Source organism: Mus pahari, chromosome 6 (genome assembly GCF_900095145.1).
Source record: "Mus pahari chromosome 6, PAHARI_EIJ_v1.1, whole genome shotgun sequence".
Lineage (NCBI taxonomy): Eukaryota > Metazoa > Chordata > Mammalia > Rodentia > Muridae > Mus > Mus pahari.
Genome location: NC_034595.1, coordinates 27,102,815 through 27,108,492, shown reverse-complemented (window position 1 = coordinate 27,108,492; position 5,678 = coordinate 27,102,815). Strand labels below are relative to the sequence as shown.

Here is a 5,678-nt window from a genome sequence, read left to right as displayed (position 1 = left end):
TAACATAAGATAGAAGTAGTAAATTAAAATATGTATATATATATATATATATATATATATATATATATATATATGCATGTATGTGTATGTATGAAGATCACAGGATACATTAAGGGGTTGATTCTCTCCTTCTACTGAGTTAGCTTCTGGGGATCAAACAGCTTTTCAGACTTAGTGGCAAGCATCTCTACCCAGTCAGCCATCTCATTTATTTTGTGGATATATGACTTTTAAAAATCCTGATTATAATTTTTTTATCCTAAAGAAAGGAAATATTCATTTAAAGTTCCAAGTGTAGTGACTCAGCCTTCCTAATGCTGTGACCCTAATAGTTCTTCATTGCTGTGGTGACCAGCCCCCGAGGATAAAACCATGTGCAGTGCTACTTCACAACTCTAACTTTGCTACTGTTACAAATTGTAAGTATTGCTCCAGATAGAGGTTTGCCAAATGCATCACAACACACAAGTTGAGAACCGCTGTCCTAGTGCTTTCAAACATGAAGTAAATGAATTAGTTGCTGAATTTTGAACTGAAAATTTCATGATATGCTGTACAAAACTAAATCTTAAAGGTCCTTCAATAAAAACTTTAGATATTGTCTTAGTTGGGGTTTTTTATTACTATGACAAAACATTATGACCAAAAAAGCAAGTTGGGGGAAAAAAGCGTTTATTCAGCTTACATTTTTCTCATTGCTATTCATCACCAAAGAAGTCTGGATAGGAACTTAAACACTGCAGGAACCTGGAGACAGGAGCTTATGCAGAGGCAACAGGGACATGCTGCTTACTGGCTTGCTTCCCATCCCCCATCCCCACTTTCTCTCTTGGCTTGCTTGCTTTTTCTTCTACTTTTTTCTTTTCTTTTTTTTTTTTTCTTTCTTTCTTTCTTTTTTTTTCTGGTTTTCGAGACAGGGTTTCTCTGTGTAGCCCTGGCTATCCTGGAACTCACTCTGTAGACCAGGCTGGCCTCAATCTCAGAAATCCACCTGCCTCTGCCTCACAAGTATTGGGATTAAAGGCGTGTGCCACCACTACCCAGCCTCAGCTTGCTTTATTATAGAACTGCAGGAATGGTGCTTGATCTGGACCCTCCTCTATTGACTATTAATTGAGAAAATGCTTTATAGCTGAATCTCATGGAGGCATTTCCTTAACTAAGGCCCCTTCCTTTCTAATGACTCTAGTTTGTATCAAGTTGACACACAAAAACCAACCAATACATATACTATAAACATATCTAACAAACATTGAATGAGTTAAGTGAGATGATATACTGCTTTTAAACATGAAGACTTCCTGTTTTACTAGCATAGTATATTATAAATACAAATTCCTTTTTACTGATACAATTTTCGAAGCATACCTAGTAGCACATTTGGTTGTATTTAATAGCATTTGTACTCAAAATAAGCAATTCGCTGAATGAAAGTTCAACCATATGTTCTGTCCCTTAAAATGCTGCTATTAAATTCTATCAACTGAATTGGGGAGAAATGAAATTTTAGCATAAGGAAATGAAAATAATCAAAGTTTAGGATAAGCTCTTGCCATATTTTCCTTATTGGTTTATACCAGGAATACACTCAGAAAAGAAAAAACTGTGGGTGTATCCCATTCAAGGTGATTCCCTCTTCATAACATCACAAATGCGTGTGCACACAGACACACAGACACACACACACACACACACACACACACACACACACACCGTACGGCTGCACAAAATGAGCTGGATGTGAAAAGATATTTATATACCCATATTACTCTAAGCAACTGACAAGGTTAAATTCCCTCAATTTTAAATGTAATCATCAGTTCACAGAAAAAGCAAGTGCATTCATTTGTTGAGAAAAGAAAAGAGAAAGTCAACATTGTTCTATCCCACATCTGATCCTCAATTTACTTCTAGTATATAAATCACTCTCATTAGATATTCTTCTACCACATTACCTGTGTGACCTTACTAGCCCAAACTTCTAAATAATGCACTACTGTGGACAGATTACCTATTTAATTGGGTCTGCTTTTCTTTTTATATTAGAATAATGTCTTGGTCTATTTCTGAACTTTCCAAGAAACCCAATTCATATAATTACAAATCGACTCAAATAAAATTCCTATGATTAATCCAGCATATTCAATATTCTCTGAAATCATTAAAGGGTAAAAAAATTCCTTAACATCATTGTCCACAAAGAAAAATGAAATATCTCCCAAGTAAAGCTAATTCTTCATATTGATAGCAATTCTACGATAAGTGAGCAAAGTACAAGGTAAAAATGAATTCTAAAAGACACTTTCATTGTCCTGCTGTAAACACTTCTGGCAAGATCTGTGCTTACATGAACAAATGTGTCTCCCTAATGAGAAAAGCACACTCATTAGATATTACAGGTACAATTCCTTTAAAGGTAGCAATGATTAGATACTAAATACTATATTTTCATTTTAATCCAGTATCTTAACTTGTTTTAAATTTTTCTTATTTTCAAGGTCAAGAAAACACAATCCCTTCTAAGTATATCTCTGAGTGAGTTATTCCAAAAAATATGTATATATGGAAATTTTAGTCAATACTTTAAGGATTTTCCCCATTTACAATGATGTTTGTTATGGGTTTGTTGTATACTGCCTTTATGTTGAGAGATGTCCCTACATCCCTGTTTCCTCAGAACTTTTATCATAGAAATAATGTATTCTGAGGACTTTTCTGCATTTAGCAAGATGATCATGTAGTTTCTATCATTTAATCTATTTGTGGTAAATTACAATTACTAATTTACATATGTTAAACCAGCCCTGAATCTCTGGAATGAAGGCAACTTTATCACAGTGAGTAATATTTTTGATGTGTTCATGAATTCAGTTTGTAAGTATTTTATTGACAAGTTTTACATCTCTGCTCATCAACGATAATGGCCCACGATTTTATTCTTATTTTTTATTAGATATTTGTGAGGTTTTGATAAGATAATGGCTTTGGGAAAAAATTGGAAATGTTACTTCTTTTACTATTTACCGTAATAGCTTCAGAAATATTAATGTTCTTTAATGGTTAGGTAGAATTCTATGCTTGAACTCATTATTTTTTCCTTTTCCACTTATTAGCTTACTTTGGATCATAATACTTGTCATTACCTCACATTATAGAACATTCTATCTTTTGAGATTTTATTGTTTTATTCTTCTCTCATACAAACACCCTTACCACAATGTCCCTCCCTCTGCTGCCTCCTATTCCTCTCAGTGCCACTCCATCACAACCTCTTCCCCAGATCCATTGTTCCTCCATTTCCATTCAGAAAAGCGCTGATGTCCCAGTGATAACAAGCAGACTGCATAACAAGCTACAATAAGACTAGGCACAAACCCACATATCAAGGCTGGATAAGGGAATCCAGTAGAAGGAAAAGGCTCCCCAGAGCAGGCAAAAGAATCAAAGACATCCAACTTCTCTCCCACTGTTAGGAATCTCACAAATATGAGATGGGTCAGCTGTTAAAGGCCAGGCTCACACTTTATTGAAACTTTATTGAAAGTTATGAATCTATTATATCATTGGTTTCACCTCGATTAAACTTTGGTATGTCATTTACCAAGAAATTTATCCATTTCTTCTTCCTTAGGACTGCCTGAGTTTCCATGGTATCTGCTATAATGTTTCCTCTTTAACTTATAATTTTATTTAACTAGATTGTACTTTCCTTCAGTTAATTTGAATAAAAGATTGTCAATCTTCATCTTATCAAAGAACCAACTCAAAAATTACATTTTTGTTTTGCTACTGTTTATATTTCATTCCTAAATTTTGATTCGCACTTCTCATCTACTTTTGGGAGATGTCATTATTTTTGTTCTTCCCTGGCCTTTTGGTGCATGTTAAGTTATTAATTTGAGACCTTTGACTATTCTTAATATAGGGACATAGTTTTACAAAATTTCATCTGGTGACTGTCTTCATTTGTTTTTCTTTCACAGATTTTGGAATGTTGTGTTTTCATTTTCAGTCAATATTAGGAATTTAATACCATTTGCACACAACCCTAGCACAGTACTTCCAGTTTTAGCTAACACACTAGGACAAGTGAAGAAGGTAGAGAAAATACAAATGAGAAAGAAAGAAATCCAAGTATCCTTAGATGCAGATGACATGATTCTACACATAGTGTGAAAGAGGAAGTGGCAAGAGACTGTAAGAGTGACAAGGACCCAGTGTTGTCTGCACATTGCAGGATAGCTGCACATACAAATTTGCAGTGCTTCTAACAGCCTCAAGACCTGTACAAGCCTAAATAAAGCAAATCGAACCCCTCCATGGGAAGGGGAGTTGGGCTGAGAAGCTATTGGCAATTCTGAGCTTCTGGAAAAGAAAAGAGTAACTTTCTATGATAATTCCGTGTTTCAGTAAATGACCACTCATCTAAAAACAGCTCAGCAGCACAAATTGACCTGGAGGGAGTAGGGTAGGGGACTCCAAGTTGGGGTATGAATGGAAGGAGTACATCTGGTAAGATATAGGGAAGGAAGAGTGCATATAGTCAAAACACATTGTACAAAAGGCTCAAAAACTAATGTTTATTTAAAAAAAAAAAAACAAAACTAAACTCACTGAGAGTACTGGTGGTGCACATCTTTCATCCCAACACCTGGGAGACAGAGGCAGGCAGATCTGTATGAGTTCAATGCCAGCCTGGTCTACATAGAGACTTTCTGAGCTGTCAATGTAGAAACCTGTCTCAAAAAAAAAAATGAGGTACTTAAAATCGTATAAACCAAATAAGCTGGAAAACAGCAAAATAAATTAGTTTTAACTGAATGGTATTGGACTGCCATTGCAAGTTCTTGGCAGAAAAAGCTAAATTTTCCAAAACATACTATATAACTCCACCCACTGATGGCTCAAATTTTCTGTGAAGTGTCCTTCTTACGCTTCCTTCAAAGCTACCTTTAGACCACTTGCTTGTTAACTAGTCCTGCCCATAGAATGGCTCCTTTGCTTCATATTAGTGCTTCAGTATCTCCTTTGTGTTGTTAATTGTCCTAGAACTCTCAATAATTTACTTAGAAACACTTTTTCACTAACGGGAACTCTGTCACTGCTACCACTGGCAGTCAACACTGCTCTTTCATACTCAAAAGCACTGCTGGTATTTCTATCAGGGACAGCTTCTACCCACATGTAGTTTCAAAGACCACAAAGAACCCCTTCCAGGTTAATAAAAGACCTAAAACAGGGAGAGGTGCCCTCTCTTCTTCCCCCTAGCTCCTTTATTTATAGTTCTGCTAGCTGATACTTTACTCATAGTCATAGCCTATAAATCAAGCCAAAGATTTTATGGTTCAGCCTAACATGATGTTCTCCACTTTTAAAGCCACAAACTTGTATGTATGACTTATGTTCTACAGTTCAGAAAAGGCAGAGAGGCACAAGAGTCGACTGATCAAATATGATTGCAATCTACCACAGCTAACATTTATTCAGCATTTACAACACAACAGCATGTGCTGACACAGTAATATGTTTTCTATTGTCTGCATGTTATAAATGAGAAAGTCCAGACATAGGGTCATCACTTCAGATGAAACACAAAGGATGAAATAGCTGGCTCCCAAGCCGGGCGTGGTGGCACACGCCTTTAATCTCAGCACTCAGGAGGCAGAGGCAGGAGGATT

General features: G+C 35.9%; 1 protein-coding gene across 3 annotated transcripts in view; it reads right to left on the bottom strand.

The window, feature by feature from the left end:
• The window catches only part of Kdm4c (lysine demethylase 4C), a 150,955-nt gene that overhangs the window by 105,657 nt on the left and 39,620 nt on the right, over nucleotides 1-5,678 (bottom strand). The window lies entirely within an intron of this gene.